Source organism: Herpailurus yagouaroundi, unplaced genomic scaffold (genome assembly GCF_014898765.1).
Source record: "Herpailurus yagouaroundi ecotype Mexico unplaced genomic scaffold, PumYag 190, whole genome shotgun sequence".
NCBI classification, from domain to species: Eukaryota; Metazoa; Chordata; class Mammalia; order Carnivora; family Felidae; genus Herpailurus; species Herpailurus yagouaroundi.
The window spans coordinates 35,867,637-35,884,524 of record NW_024412421.1 but is presented as its reverse complement, the minus strand read 5'-3'; positions in this window follow the sequence as shown (position 1 = coordinate 35,884,524).

The following is a 16,888-nucleotide window of genomic DNA, read 5'->3' as shown; positions in this document are numbered from 1 at the left end:
GCTACTGTGCACGGGGTGCTTGGACGGCTCTGGTCTCCGGCTGCGAACAGCATGTCTGTCGGGGCCCATAGTCCACTGGGAAGGCAGACACGTGCGTGGGCAGCCACAGGCTTTGCAGGCAGGGTTTGATGGGGCCGCAGGTGCACAGAGTTTCAGGGAAGCTGTCCAGATGGGCATCCGAATGGAGGTGTGAGAGGTCAGCCTGATGTGGGTGCAGAGGAATCCGGGCCTCTGGGTGAGGGATCCTGGGAGGGGCGCGGGGCTCTCCTGCGGGCCTCAGTGGGGAGGGGACTGTGAGGGCAGGTGTGGTCTGAGCCCCGGGCGGAGGTCAGGGTGCAGGGGGCTGCTCTAGCTTCATGCCACTTGTCCCCAACCGGGCAGGCGGGGTGTGGCCACCCTGGTTTGCAGATGCAGACGCTGAGGTCCCTCCTGGGAGGGGATCCCTGTCACTCACCACCCAGGGTGGGGGGGAAAGCAGCTCTGGGCATCACATTTATGTCTCGGGGAACTGGGAGGCTGGTTTCACTGCAGAAACAGATAAGATAAAACAAACAAACAAAACACTTATCTTAGGGCATGGAGGGAGCCTGCCATTCCATGCCCCCAGGAAGCCAAGAACATAGCAACTGGATGGCGTGCCTTTCGACCGTCTCAGACGGGCGAGGGGGAGGCGGCTTCCATGGGGGCCACCTGGCTGCGTTCTGGTGTCCCCTCGTGCAGGAGTGGTGGGGCCGCAGCCCTTCACACTCAGCAAGCGCGTCAGCGGGGACCATGTTGGTGGGCAGTGACGGGATCGGGCTGTCTGAGGCCCCGGGCGGCTGGAGGAGGGCAGTCTGGGCGGGGGCCCGGCTCCCCCGTCTTTGGGGCCCAGAGCCCGTGGGCTCTCGGTCACGAGATGTACCCCGCACCCGTGAGGCTCAGGGCTGCACCAGCTAGAGGCGCGCTGTCCTGTCGTGGCGGAAGGGTTCTCTTGGGCAGCTCACCTCCGTCATCCTGGCTGCGACGCCGTCACCTGACCACTCTCGCTGCAAAGGAGTCTGGGAAACTGCATATTTTTAGTCGGGTCCACTGCCAAGCCAAATAACACCAGAATCCTGTCAACAAGGAGGGGTGGGGTGGTGAGCAGATGTGGTCAGGCAGCCAGCAGAGGGCTGGGAGCACAGCGTGGGTCATCGGTGACTGCTATGGACGCCCTCCCAGTTCGAAGGTGAGGGACGCGTTTCTCTTTGCAAAAACCCTTCTGGTGAGATGTTTATCTCCTCGCATTCTGGAGATTTCACTCAGGAAAAACAAAATGAATTAACATGTTTCTACCGGTTGGGAAAATACGGGGTTGGGTTTTGGCCAAGACTCCCCCTAAAGTGGGTGGCATCTTTTTGGACGGTTGTTCCACGGAGAAGGAAATGGGGGCACCGAGAGGTTGGGGGTTCACCCAGTGGTTGGTGACAGAGTGGGCTTCAAATGGCAACCCCCCGCCTGGCCCCGCGGTCCCGGCCGCAGCCGCTGAGGGTGTCTCTGGGCCTGCACAAAGTCTGGGGCCTGCAGGGGCCTGGGGTTGGGGTCGTGCTGGGGATGAGGGCTCCCCCTTCTCAGCCACACTCTGGGAGGTGCCACTGCCTCCCTGGTCCTGCTGTAGCCCCCACAACCCTCAGGCTCCTGGGTGACCCGGGGGTTTCTGCCAGCGGGCTCTCTCAGCTCAGAGCCTGGCCCTGGGAGTGAGCTCTCTCTGCTTCTGGCTGACAGCCTCCTCCTGACCTCGTTGCACACTGTGGGGCCAGAAAGGGCTCTGGGGTGGCAGCTGGTGGGACTGGGGTTCCTGGTGGGGAGCTCAGGAAGTCTGCTGGCCGCCTGCGTTCACACACCCTGAGACGCTGGGCACGGCGCTGCTCCCCGCACCCCTCCTGGGCTCTGAGGTGCTGGGCGGGGCACTACCCCCTTCCCCGGCTCTCGTGGCTGGTTCCCCTTGAGAGCAGGCAGCTGGGTCCCTGCCGGGGCTGCTGAGAAGAGTGTGAGCAGGGTGGTGCTGGTGCCTGCGAAGAGCACGGGGGCAGTGGTTGCCCTGGCAGCTCGACCCGGGTACCAGCCCTTGGGTGCCACAGGGACACTGCTCGAGGGGAGCGGGACACGGGCCCCATTCTCATGCTGTCACTGAGCCCTTCTCAGCCTCGGACTCCTGGCCCGCTCTTTGGGAACATTCCCCAGGTTTCTCTCACAGGGTTGCTGTGAGTTTTAGAAAGAAAAACATTTCGATAGTTAGCGTTTACGGAGCACGGATCACCGGCCAGGCCCTGTGCTAATCCGCTCACGGGACCGTGTTTCTGGTGCGCAGCTGGGTGTCTGAGTGCGCTCGGAGTGAGGATCAAACGTATGCCCTGCTTCTCCAGCCCCTCCTGTGCCAGGTGACCCCGAGCCGGGTTCCCCTGCCCATCACAGGGCAGGAGGGCCCTGATGAAGGTTTTGTGGCTTCCGTCGCAGGGCGCAAATGAGCAGAGGCAGCCCCGCATCTCCCCGTGGCCATTCCTGGAAACCTCGTCGCAGGACAAGTGATAAAGGAGATGGGGAAACACGGTGCGGAAGCTACGTACGGTCAAGCTGTGTTCCCCAAACGGGGGCTGTCCGCCAGTGGGCTCTTGTCGGGGGTGAACTTCCTGCCCCCCCTTAAATCAGAGAACACTTGTACCCAGTAAAAGTAGGCGGTTACGGACACGTCTGTGTCCCACGGACCCTGCCACGACACCTATCCAAGTTGACACTTCTGTGTGTTGCACTTAGCTTTTGTGTCTTCGGTTCATGTCAGGGTTCGGTAAACATGCAGTTAACAACTCGTCTCTTTCTTTAGAGTGCTGAGGGGCTTTAGGGCATTCTGTGGGGGGAAACCTTTTCTTGAGAGCCTTGCTCAAGGAGGTCTGGTCTTACTGCACCTTCCTTTCTGGGAAGAGGCCCGGAGCCACTCAGAATTCGTCTTCGGACCCGGTAGTGCGGTCATAGGCGGGCATCTTCCTCTCTCGCAAGAAGGGTTCTGAGATGCAGGCTTGCCTGGCTGACATGGGTGCCAATTGGGAAGGCATTGGGCTTCCAAGTCACGAGTGGCCCAGCCTGAAGTGGCTGCACCACGCACAGGGTCCCTCCGGCCACGTGACGAGGCTGTCTGGCTGCGGGTGCTCGTGCGCTTGCTCCGTGCGGACAAGCCAGCATCTCAGGCAACTTGCATTCACACCCTGTGGCTGCTGTGACAGCTGACCACCGACCCGGTGGCTCTAGTCTTCAGTCTGGAGGTCAGAAGTCCGAAGTCAAGGTGTCGGCAGGGATGAGTCCTTCTGGAAGCACCAGGGGTGAATCATTGCCCTTCTCAGCTTCTAGGGGCGCTGGCACCCCTCGACTCAGGGGCCCTCTGTCCCTTCGCCCAAGCCGGCGATGTGGTGTCTTTCCACCTCCCTTCCGGTCACATCTGCCCCCTACTGTCTTCTTCTGCTGTAAGGACTTGTAAGGACCCTGGTGGCTACACTGGGCCACTCAGATGATGCACGGTACTCTCCCTCTGTTAAGGGCAGCTGATGAGAGACTCTCATTTCACCCTACTTCCCCATCGCCACGTAAGGTAACGTTTTCACAGGTTCTGGGGATTAGGATGTGGACAGTTCTGAGGGCCCATCGTTCTTTCTACTGCATTGCTATGACCTGTCCCATTATGGTCTCAAGATAGCTGCTGCATCACCAGACATCACGTCGGCGTTCAGAAGAGGAAGGAAGAAGGGCTCCAGGACTGCGACAGCTGGGTCTGTGTCATTTAATCAGGAAAGCAAACGGTTTCCCAGGAGTGTTCCAAAAGATTCCATTTATAGGCGGCCAGGGAGAAGCGGGTAGGAAGACCCCGGCAAGCGCACACGTCCGTGGTGACGGCTACAGTCCCCTTCCCGAGTTCCTGAATGCGTTTCGGCAGCTCTTGGTGGACCCACGGCAGGAAGCGGGACATGGTGGCTTCCAGAGCGCGTCTCCAAAGTTTTCCGTGGGCTCATGATGGCAGCTGTAAAATGAACTTGAGCACCTGCCCCCGGATCAGTGGGGCAGGTTCTGGGCTTTACTGGTGATTTCTCCCCCAAAACACACTGACTCTGCCTGAACTCATTCAGCTAACCTGGAGGTGAGGACACACATCCCACGGGCAGTGTGGGTCCCTGGTGGCGGCAGGAGCTACTGAGGACCCACTAGGCCACCCCTGCCCCCCGACGCCCGCGTGCCCCAGCAGCATGGCGCTCCCCCAGATACTGCGTGCTCACAACATACCTGGGAAATAACTGACACTTTCGAACCCTCAAAGGCTGGTTCTCCCAGGGAGCTGGCGTCTTGTGGGAACCACAGAGAGGGACAAGGCGAGACCCCTGCCCTCCACAGAGACACAGCTCCCAAGTGTCGGGCCCCTGCACTGTGCAGGCTGTGTACTACTCTGATTGCGGCTGGGTGACACTGGGCAGGTGACTTGACCTCTCTGAATCTCGTTCCCTGGCCTGTGAGGGCCACGGGGAGGATCACGCGTGGAAGGGGCGTGGGAGGGTCCGGGCACACACAGCACACCGAGTGCCAGCTTTTACCTGCTTGTCACCCTTTCCGAGGCACACAGGCAGCACCAAGGCTCAGTGTCTGGATCTGACCCCGCGGGGGCGCCACACACAGCAGGGGTGGAGGGTGAGTCAGTTGGAGCCGCGTTCTTCGCTCACGCTCTCAGAACGAGCCTCGCGTGACACCGCTGAGGGTGGCCTCTGGGTCCCAGCTTAACGACCACCACCCTCCCGGCTCCGTCCCGCGTCTTCTCCACAAGTGTCTGTCTGTCTCTGGGTGGAAGCCACGGAAGGGGCCCACGAGCCACACCTGCTGGGCCTGGCTGGGAGGGCTGACGGGGCAGAGCAGCGGGTGCTGTGGCCGCCAGGACCCTCCGTGCGCACCAGCTGCTTCTCTGCACGCGCGACGGCAGCGAGCCCCAGGGCTAGGCTGGGAGGTGGTGTCCACCTGCAGCAGCCCAGTTTACAGGTGGGGAGACTGAGGCCCGGAGGAGCAAAACCGCTTGCCCAGGGCCCCAGAGCCAGTTTGAAAGTCAGCCTGAGGCCTGGTGTCAGGGAGGAGCACCGGGCACCGGACCCACCCAACGGACCTGTGGCCCCTCCCCCCAGGTCCTGTCCCAGAGCTTTGAGGGGAGGGTGGGGGGCCGAGGCAGCTTCCCTGCGGTGCGGTGCTTAGGGGCACCTTTCTCATGTTCCTCCAAGCCCCGGCAGCCCCACCGTCCCCAGGGGGAGGTGAGAACCTGGGAATCCTCTTATCTCTGCCCAGCAGGATGCGTCCTGTGTTGTGGCCCCACCAAGGTTTCCAAGCTCCGTGATGAGCTTGCAGATTTCTGCCGGCGATTGCTTGGCTGCCCTGTGGCCGGGCTCCCCGTGGCCCTGGCCTTTTCAGCTGCTCCTGGCCCTTGGATCCTCGGGCAGGCCGGTCCCAGCGGACAGCGGTGTGAAACGCAGGGGTGAGTTCCTGCCCTCAGTGTTTCCGCCCATTCTTTGCGCGGAGGCAGCCTGTGGGTTCCCTGCCAGGGCGGGGGGCCTGCGGTGGGCGCAGTGCCCTGCGTGGCCCTCGGGGGCGCTGTGCAGGCAGGCGAGGGCAGGACAGGCCTGCCTGCCTGGCCTGGGCTGGGTTTCCGTCCCTCCTTTCCCATCAGTGCCACTTCTGAGAGGCGCTGTCATCCAGCTGGGAGCGGATGGAAAGCGGTAATTAATGCAGTTCTGTGCTGCAGTGTGGCCGGTGGTCTCAAGCCCACCTCCAGGGATGGCTGTTTGAAAATGCAGATTCTCACGGGGCGCCTGGGTGGCTCGGTCAGTTAAGCGTCTGACTTCGGCTCAGGTCATGATCTCACCGTTCATGAGTTTCTGCCCCGTGTCGGGTTCTGAGCTGACCGCTCGGAGCCTGGAGCCTGCTTCGGATTCTGTGTCTCCCTCTCTTTCTGTCCCTCCCCTGCTCATGCTCTTACTCTCTCTCTCAAAAATAAACATTAAAAAAATACTTTAGGGGCGCGTGGGTGGCTCAGTCGGTTAAGCGTCCGACTTCGGCTCAGGTCATGGTCTCGCGGTCTGTGAGTTCGAGCCCCACGTCAGGCCGTGTACTGACAGCTCAGAGCCTGGAAGCCACTTTGGATTCTGTGTCTTCCTCCCTCTCTGCCCCTCCCCCACTTGCACTCTGTCTCTCTCAGAAATAAATATTAAAAATTAAAAAAAAAGCAGATTCTCAGGCCCGTGGTTCAGAGTCAGACTAGTTAGGTCTGGGGTCCCAGGAGGGACTATTCACACCAGGCCCGAGGTCATTCTTGTGAGCAGGCTCGTCGGGAAATGCTGGCTGGCAGCTTGGTCGGCTCTGGAGTCAGTCCGAGTCAGGCTGAGTCTCAGCTTCGCTGCGCCTCCTGGTCTCTGCTTGTCCTAGAGCCTCTCAGAACCTCAGTCTCCTCCTCTACTGACTGGGGGTGATGTCACCTCTTATGGGGTTCTTGGGACAGAAGATTAATTCTTAATTCTTACTGTCCATAATGATGTTCAAAGACATGGCCTTCCTGTCAAAGTTTCTGATTGTCACAAGCACCGGACAAACCCCACCCAAGCGAGTCCAAAGCAGAGACCTTGAGCGTTCGGAGCCTCCTCTGAGGCCTCATTGTGGGACCAGTGCTATTTGCACTGCAAGTTCCCAGATGTTGGCAATAAAGAAGGGACTCAACTTCTTTGCTGTCCCCTGGGGTCCAGGAGCCCTGAATTGGGACACACTGCGTAGTCCTGGGGTTCTCAGGGCTGAGGGCCGACTCTTCTCAGGACGGTGCAGGTGGGGGGGGGGCAAACACTCGCGTGTCCCACGAGGAGGCTGTGCGACACTGAGCTCCCCTCCGGAAGCGCCCGCTGAGGTCGCGTCAGGCTGGGCTGCAGAGACGGTGCACGCCAGGCCTCAGTTCCCTCCTGCGTAGGGTGGGGTGCTGCAGCTCCTACTTACCCTCCCTGGAGGGCTCGGGCTGACGTGCACTATTTGAGGGTCAGCTGGCGGTCGAGGTGGTGGACACGCGCCCTCTTTCCCGGGCGAGAAAGCCGGAGGGGCCGGGAGGGACTGCTCACCTGGACCAGCACCTGGACCGCTGCTGAGGGGTGCAGCTGGCTTTGAATTTGGGCCTGTCAAGAGAGCCTCACCCCTGTCAAATCGGCTGCAAGATGGTGGAAGAGACCTGAGTGGGCGGTGGGGGTGGGGCTCAGGTAGGTCCACTGTTTGTCAGCTCCATGGTCCTTTTTTTTTTTTTTAATTGTTTTAAATGTTTACTTATTTTTGAGAGAGAGAGGGAGAGAGAGTGCAAGCAGGGGAGGGGCAGAGAGAGAGGGAGACGCAGAATCCGAAGCAGGCTCCAGGCTCTGAGCCGTCAGCACAGAGCCCGACGTGGGGCTCGAACTCATGAATCTTGAGATCATGACCTGAGCCACCCAGGCGCCCTGTCCCACGGTCCTTTCTCAGAGTTGGTGTGAAGGGGAGCCCGGGGGGGGTCCTCAGAGTTTTGGGGTCCTTGTCTTCTGTGAATTTTCGACTGTGTCACAGGGAATCCCCAAGTGCGATTCAGGGTTTCTGTTGACCCAAGGCAGGAAACTGCAGGCTTGGGTCTGGCTTTATGTTTATTGGCTTATGTTTTCCCAAAGCAGGGGCACAGTCCAATGCGGACTATGGTGGCCAGACCGAATGGCCTCGTGCTGTCTTCCTGAGGCTTTCTGGGGGGGGAGGAACACACACACACCTACACACATTCACACACGTTGATTCACATGCACACATAACACACATGAGTGCACACACGTGCATGCACAGATCAGTTCACATGTATACCTACACACACAAGCACACACGCAAGCACACACACGTGCACACACACATTTACACCCACCTACGCAGACATTCACACACACACACACACACACACACACACACACACACACACAAGTAGGAGACCAACTTGGGTCTTAGAAACCAAGGCGTCCACCTCCCACCCCTCCGTCCCAAGCTCCTTCCTTCCTCGTCTTGGGGACAGGGGTATCGTGGGTGTCCTCTAGGCCGGTTCCTGTTCGGATTCAAGCTCTGCCACTGTGTGATCTCGGCCATGTTGCCAGGTGTCTCTGACCCTCAGTTTCTCATCTACGAAGGGGCACTGTAACAGAACCCACCTCAAGGCTGGGTGCAGACTGGGCATGGGAGGTGTCTGGGGGAACGTGGGCGGGCCGCTAGGCTCGCAAAGCCACGAGCCCTTCCAGGCTGCATGGCCACTACCGTCCCCTGCCCAGCTCTCTTCCGACGCCTGGGGTCAGGCGTCACCAGCCTGGCATTCTGTCCGCCTTTCCCGGGAGCATGTCACTGTGTCCTTCTGGGGCAACTAACACGTGTTACCTGTTACTACATGTCTCGTTTCAACTTAGGAGTAAACGGGGGCCCTGTTCTCAGAGGCGGGTCTGTAGACAACGTCTTCTTGAGGAACTAGTGTGCCTTATTCACTCCCAACCTGATGGAGCCCACTGCAGCCAGCCGGGCACTGGGTAGACCCAAGCCCCGCCCACCAGGGCCACGTGATGATGGGGAGGATGAGGACATGAGGCGGTGAGCAAGGAGGTGTGTGGGAAGCATCTGTGGTCACCAAGCACTGTGGGCCACGTGCCCTCCTGGACATGGGGACAGAAGGGTGAACGGGAAGGCTCCAGCGCCCCAGCGGGGAGGGCGCAGAGTGACCCCTGTAGTGAGGAGCTATTGTCCTCTAGGCAGACGCAGGAGAAAGAGGGGCCCACGCTAAGGCTCCGAGGCAAGAGCTTCCTGAGCATCCGGGGCCGCAGGTGCCGTGGCTTTAGCGGAGCTCCGTGGATGGCAAGGTGGGTCAGCCAGTGATCTCCCAGCTGAACACTCGACCGGCTGGAACTTCTAAGACAGGCGGGCTTCTTGTAATCATCTAATACAGGTGGCTTCTGAGTCCTGGAATTGTCACCAGGAACCCCCAGCTCATACTGAAATGGAGCCATCACGTGCCAGATGATGTCACCACTGGAATGAATTACTTGCGTATTTAAGGCCTTGTTCCTTAGGATGTTCTAGCACAGAATTGTTTACAGAGTAGGCTGCCTTCCCTGGGAGTGGGGACCAAGAGGGAAACCTGCCTAAGGATGGCCTTCTTGGGCATCTCTTCACATTAAAAGTCTATGCCGTCATTGCTTTGCATTCCGTAGTATGTGCAGAGGGACTTCAGAAAGCCATTGTGTCCCTCCCATTATGTTAGCACAAATGATGATGTTTCTATACTTCATGTTTATCTTGGGCCTTCTTACAGTCTCCTTATTTGAAAATTCAAGTTGGCCTTAAGGTGATAGATGACAACCTGAAACACAGTTCTTCTTCCTAAATGTCAGTCATTCACACCTTAGTAAGAATGGCAACACAATCTTAAGAGTAGGTTTTCAGTGACAACCTAAGGTGAGACCATTAAAACCCAGGATCTCCATGAGGGTCAAGAAGAGGGAACAGTGATGTCCCCCAAAGAGTCAAATATAATGAGGAGATTGGAACAAAGACATCTCGCCAGTTTCCCCATTGGGTCTTAGTCTCCCATGGTTTTCTGGTTTGTGGTCTGCTCTAACCAGGCCCTGGCAGAGATCAGGGACAAGATTCTCCTATGGAAACTTCTCTCCCTGGCCAAGAGCTCAAGTGTCTGGTTCCTTCCTCCATCAGCCAGTGTTGCAATCCATTGCAGACAAGGCTTCTGATCTGTTCTGGTCTCTGTGTCTCTCCCTTTTCTTCAGATCGCCAGGGCACTGAGAATATCAGCGTGCGGGCTGTGCTGCAAACACTTGGCATTTTCCAAACCCTTGTGCAAATCCTTAAACTTTGTTCGATACGTATAACATGCTATCTTGTGTGCATATCACGTTTTTAATTAGTTAAATAATTAAGTAACTGTACCCATTCTGCTTCTCGCCTAGGCTCAAATCCCAGTTCTGCCACTTGCTGGCTATGTGACTTAGGGCAGATAACTTAACCTTTCTGCACCGTGGTTCTCTGATCTACAAATGGGAGATTAAACCAGCACCTAGGCTGGGCGAGGATTCAATTAGTGAATTTGTGTCAAGCCCTAGGAAAGGTGCGTCATGTGTGCGTGTGAGCTCCATAACTGGTAGAGGACTTTGCCCCATGCTGGGAAAGACCAGTTTGACTTTTTCAGGACAGTAGGATGTGATCCTTTGCAGCGTGAGATCGTTTCTTCTCTGTGCCGACAGCTTCGCGGGGAGTTTCTCTGGCTTGTTTACCTGCAGAGGGCCTGGGCAGCTCTGTGGCAGCAGGGTGATCCCCATGTTGGGGGTGCTCACCTGTTGGTGCTGATGGGGGAGGCAGGACTAGAAACACTTCCTCCCGGGTGGGCTGCCCCGGGGCAGACGGCCCCCGGACAGCAGCCTTGGAGGTAGTCGGTGAGGTCTGAGCCTCTGGTTTGCTGGGACCTGGCTCCTGGAAGAGTCCGCCCGAGTTCTCGGGGCTGCCCAGCCCCCCCAGATGCACTCTTGGATCTCTCGGGGCGTCTGTGATTTCCCCGGGTCGGCCTCTGGGGGCCTGTGTGCATGGGGGCCCTTCCGCGTGTGGGGGACACATGCCATTTGTCAGTGGCATGGGGTGACTCACTGGGCACCCCTCGAAGATTGCTTACAGAGTTCAAGGCTGGTCGCCCGGGCACTCATTATCAGATCTAATTGTGGGCTCGGATTTCACAAACCGGGGGGCTGTGCAGGTGGAGGACGGGCTGCAAAGGTCATGCCTAAAAGCTTATTAAACCACTGGTGTGAAAGGTAAGACCATCTGGATGCCATTTGACAACTTAAGCGGTAATTACACCATTTGGCGCAGGAATTAGAGAGAGTGGTGGCTTGCACTGCGGCGGGGACGGCCTGGCTCCGAGGGGGTGCTTCCTTTGGGGCGAGCCCGTCCTGGCATCTGCGGGTCCCTGTCCGCGCTGCGGCTCCTGGGTTCTCGGGCTGCGGCTCCTGGGTTCTCGGCCGAGCCCCTCCCTCACCGGTGGAGCGCAGGGCGGGGTGCGGCTGGCCGTGCTCCCCTGCTGCCCCTCGGCCCCCTGGGATAACCAGGAGCACCTGCTTCCCAGCGGCCGCCCGGGGAGGGAGGCGGGGGCGGCTTCCAGCAGAGCTCCACCCCCAGCAATATGGAAGCGTTTAGCAGGCTTTGCACCAGGCAGGGTAGCTGAGACCTGAACCTTCAAATTACAGCCATTCCCGGCCGAGGAAAAGTAAATAAACAGTTCACAGCTGCAGCCAACTCAGCCCAGGACTGGCTATCTCTTCTGATTGCGGGACGAGTAATTAAGTGGGAAATGTGAGCCCTCAGCGTCAGGGAGAGATGATAAAGGTCTGGGGGCAGTAAATCCCCCCAGCTCCGGAGACCTTCCGATTAACCCACGCAGGGCCGGTGGGGGCGAAGCCGGAGCAGGAGCGCCTGTAGAGCGGTTATCAGTGACTAACTGAAAGCTGCCGTCTCACTGTGCCTTGTTAGGGGACAGGATTTGTGTGACTGTGGATTCCCCACCAGCGCGCCCGAGAAAACACCTCAGAACGGGTGCTGTCTGCTTTAACCCATTGCCCTGGACCGAATCGTGTCCCTGAAAAGTTCACGTTGGAGTCTCAACCCCCGGGACCTCGGGATGGGACTGTGCTTGGAGACAAGGCCTTTGAAAAGGTGCTTAAGGAAACCAAGTCAGTGGGGTGGGTCCTGGTGCCCTTAGGAGAGAAGAGATGGGGACACAGACATGCACAGAGGGAGGGCCATGGAGGATGGAGGGGCACGGCCACGTGCACGCCCAGCAGAGAGGCCTCGGGAGAAGCCAAGCCTGCCCACGCCTGGATCTCAGACTTCCAGCCTCCTGGGCTGGGGGCCTGAGTCCCTCAGCCGCCCAGCCTGTCGTGCTTTGTTTGGGCAGCCGGAGAAAACGGTGCCCCGATCTCTGTGCACCGAGAGCAGCATGTGCCATAGAGCGAGAGCTGACGGGTGGGGGGCAACCCAGCCGGTGCAAGACCCCTGCAGGCACGCACTCACCACGGCAACGGCGTCTCCACTCGCGCATGTGGAAGCAGAGGCCTGGGGAGGCTAAGCCAGGAGCCCAGGCCACACAGCTGCTGCCGAGAGTTGGGGTTCTCAAACCTGGCTGCGCGGAGTGGCCTGGCAAGTCTTAGAAAGTAGGGGTTCCTGGGCCCCACCCCAGACAGAGAGGTGCTGGACCTGGGTAGCGGTTTCCAAGGTACCCCGGGGGATTTTCACGTGTGGCCAGGGTTCAGGGCCGTTGGTAACACCTAACCTTGCTGGAGTTCCTTTGTCAAAAGCAGCGGCACAGCAGGGGCTCACGTCCTGTCTTTATTCCCATTTTTCTGTGGAAGACGTGGGGTCCTCCTCCACGGTCAGCCGGCTTGTCTTTACTGCCAGCGCTATCTCTGGAGCCCAAGTGCCTGGGTTCGAATCCCAACTCGATAGCTTAGGTGTAGCTGTGTGACCTGAGGCAAGTCACTTGACCTCTCTGGGCCTCAGTTTTCTCATCTGTAAAATGTGTCTAATAAGAGTAACTACCTCCTAGGGTCGTCATCAACCACATTAATGTTTGCAAAGCACCTGCACGCGGACAGTGCTAGTAAAACGTTTGTTACGAACAAACTGTCTCATATATTTGCCCCTGGATGGTAGGATGCTGAAGAGTGGGGGTAGGAATGGGAGACAGAAACCTAGTATGACCAGTTCTGTGTCTCCCCCAGGGCACCTAGGGGGCTTCAGGGAATCTTGGTGGGAGGGGACAGGGCACCATCTGTCCAAGGTGCCCACCACCTGCCCTCACCCCACACACAGTGTGAGGGGCATTGTGACAGCTGTCTCGTTCTGTTCGTGTGGAAACCATGATTTTCAGGGTCCGGAGGCCACAGAGGGATGCACACACGAAATCTGTGACGTCACAAAAGTGTGGTTTCTCTGTGGACGTTGAGGTCTGATCCCAGAGCAGGGTGGGCCTTGCCTGGTGCGAGTGCCGACCAGGTTCCGGACAACGCTCGTGTCTCATGTTCTCTGCGTCGGATACCCTTTAGCCTTCTGTACCGAATGCCTATCCCTTTTGTAATAAAACACTTTTAAGAATTTGTGTTGATGTTTTATTTTTGAGAGAGAGAGAGAGAGAGAGAGAGAGAGAGAGAGAGAGACAGAGCACGAGCCGAGGGCGGGGGGCAGCGAGAGAGGGAGACAACAGAATCGGAAGCAGGCTCCAGGCTCCAAGCCGTCGGCACAGAGCCCGACGCGGGGCTCAAACTCCCAGACCATGAGATCATGGCCTGAGGCCTTGTCTTGGCGGCTGATTACCCCCCCTTCCGTAGTAGTAGAATGTCAAACCAGGTCCCTCGCCACTCAGAAGAAAGCCCGTGTCCCCAGCCTCCCCTGCTGCTGTGGTGTGAGTGTTACAAGCCCTGGCCCAGGAGCCGTGAAGTCTCCAGAGCGGGCCTGTAAGGTGAGGGGCAGGCCGTGCTCTTGCCCCTTCGTCCCCTCCCAGTGGCTGGGTGTGTCGCCACGTGGATGGACCCACAACGTACGGGAAGAAGGAGCCCTGGCGATTTTGGAGACTAGATCTCAAGACCTCGTGTGGGAAGAGTGCACGTGCCAACACCTCGTTTCGGCCGCCGACACTCGGTTTCTCTTAAGCACAGTGGAAGGCACTTTCATGGTGGGGCTAGAGCAGTGGCCAGGAATCCCCACCAGAGCTGCTCTCTGGCATCATCTGGGGAGTCAGTCCTGGGCGTTCAGCCTCTAATCCTGCTGTTGGCGCTCCCGGAGATAACGCAAGCCATCCTCCGAGGCGGCTCGCCCTGAGTTCAGCCAGGCGAACTTCAGTTACGCGGGAATAATGCCCTTGCCTACAGCCTGACAGGTCATGGGACAAACTCTGACGTTTTCCTGGAGAGCCACAGGCAGCCCAGTTTGAGGACTGGTCTGCGGTCACACGGGCAGGACATTCAGGACCAGGGCTCGGAAGCAAGTGCACAGGCCGGACCTCCTCTCTGGGAGTTCTCATCTACGCTGAGGAATGGCGTGGGTCTGGAGAGACGCTGCAGCCAAGGTGTAGACCTCTAACCTCTCCCCCATCCTACCAGCCACCTGGGGGAGTTTGCACCCTGGGGGAGCCCCGCTGTGGTTTCTCCGGCCCTGGGAGCTTGGGCAGTCTCTCGGGTCCCAGGGCAGCTGCGGGTCTCGTGGAAAAAGGCTTCTCCCCTTCTTAGCGCTGTGGGGGTGTGTCTCTGGACTTCCCCTGGACATCGTCACAGTTCTGGATTGGGGCCTGGGGGTGGGCAAGGGCCAGGGACCGGCCCTGACAGGCACCGCCGTGCTGTCCCACCGTTCCCTGGACCCTGGCTCATCCCAGACGCAGCGAAGCCAGTTTCCGCCGGGGTTTCTGTTGCTCGCCACTGTGGCGTCTTAGCTGGGGGGTTGGCGTGGGCGTTCGCCATCTGCGCGTCTCCTCTGCTGGAGTGCTGTCAGGACTCTCACTTCTCTGCCCCCTCCTGACTCTGACTTCCATCAGCCTTTGCTTCTAGAAGGCTCCATCTGCTTGTGCACGAGACACGTTTTCTTCTGTTTCTGATGCTAGCCGCAGTGAACAGGATGGAATCGGGTTGCTTTTCGTTCCAAAGGGGGTCTCTCATCATCGCTGGGGTCATGCAGACGGGGAGCATTGGGGCGCAGCCCCTCACTGCTAGATCTGGGAGCTCCAGTTCCCCATCCGGCAGAGGCCAGCCCCTCCCAGGGTCCCATAGAGCCCCCCATGCTAGTGGAGCCGGGGTGTCCCCGTGCCCTCTTTGCCTCAGCTCCTGCCCCCTGATGCCCCTTTCTCTTCCGGGGAAATGGTCCAGTCCCTCCCTTCTCCACGTCTCTCTTGGTGACACTGAGCTGTGTTGAGACCCCACTCAGGCTTTTCCGGCTCCTCCTCAACCCTCGTGGGAGACAAAAAAAGACAAGTTTGCATCTGGTCCTTGAGTCGGCTTCTTACTAGCGGTGAGGGCTCAGGAACGCTGCTTACAATCCCTGCACCCCACTTCCCATGTTTGCAAAACAAGGATCAAAACTAGTCTCCCAAACTGGGGTCGTTTTGAGGGTCTCGCGAGATCTTGGCTGACAGGAGGTCCTTTGGGAGGTCAGCGATGGGGCAGGACCAGGTGAGGTGAGGGAGCCCCAGCTGAGTGATCTTGGAGGTTTGAGATCCAGGGCAAGACGAGATGGGGGCCTTGCTGAGACGTTGTGATGAATTCCAAGTTGCCCCCAGCAGAGCCTTGGACCGAGTGCAGGGTCCTTCTGAGTGTGGGCCCCTGCACCTTCTCACACACGCCAGATCCTGACCTGCAAAGGCTTAGGAACTGGCAGGACCCTTCGGACACCGAAGGTCGATGGCTGGCGAGAAGCAATTGTTCGTTCGCTCTGGGAACCTTTGCTTGTCAATCCAGGAGCCAAGGGCAGCCGTGTCCAGACATCGCTCTCCGGTGCCGGAGGTCCGCCTGGTGCCTGAGAGATGCTCCGTGTAGGGAAGGGGCACGCCCGTGGGACAGTCTCCCCTTGAGTCCTGACCAGGGACTGGCCCAAGGGTCGCAACCCCTTGTAACTGGAAACAGCTGACTCCTGGCTCCGGGTTCCAAAGTGGGCGGCCCGCCCGGCAGGAGGGCCTCGCACAGATAGGCCCGTGGACGTCATTGCGGAGGGGATTTTTATGCAAGCGGGTGCAGGGCCATGAAGCTGTCAGGGCGGACCCCGCTCTGTCGCCCCCTTCCTGCCGGTCCCTGTCGTCTTGCCCTGAGAATGCCCAGCCTCCCTGGGCTCTGCGGTGACCTCTTTTGCGTCCACGGGCAAGGCCGGGGCACAGCGGGCACACTCCGCCGGTCGCATGTTGCCACTTGGTGCCAACAGTGCTTCCAGGTTAAGCACCTCATTAGGGTAATAAATGGGGTGAAAAAACAGTATTTCAGTGTATTTTTTCCTGGGGTTTCATGACAGATTGAGGGCCTGTGGCTTGAGTCACCGGGATGATCCCAGCTCCTGTGACCCCGAGCCCGGGGAGCAAATGGCCAGGCTGCAGACTTCCCCGCTTGGCCTGGCCTCCTCTCCCTGGCCGTCCTGCCAGCGGCACCTGTGGGAATGTCAGGCCCGCAGGAGCCAGGCCCCGAGAGCGTGTGGGGGGCCTCGTAGATCCCAGGGGAGCCCGGCCCACGGTCGGCCGAGCTGTGTGGGGATGGGCCTCTTCCTCCGGCACCTGGACAGGAAGGAGCGCCGACAGGGGTGTCTTGGAGCCCGGCGCCTCACTGGTCCTTCTGGAAGAGTGGCCGCATCGCTGCCGTGTGAGGGACGGCAAAATAAGACGGACGTTATACCTGTGTCTGCTCTCCACCCACCCACGGTCCACGTTCAGAAATCAAATCAGCCCAGGAGCCAGGATGCTTGTCACTGTAAGGACTGACACCAGCGCTCACTCTTGGAGCGCTTTTCCTAACAGCTCCGCGTAATCACAGTGATGAAAACACCTCCCGCTATGTGCCTGCCAGGGCCTGCATAGAGCGACTCTTTAAACCCTAAACAGTAACCCTACAGGGGAGGTGCTGTTGTATCATCCCCGTTTTCGAACAAGGAAATGAGGTCCAGAGAGGTGAAGTGACTTGCCCAAGGTCACACGGGTAGTAAGTGTCCAGGCCTAGAATTTTCCTTGGTGAGTCTCCCTCTACAGCCCATGCTTTCAACCGCTAACACACTATGTCTACAGCATTCAAGCAATATTTGGGGCAAGAATGTACCGTCA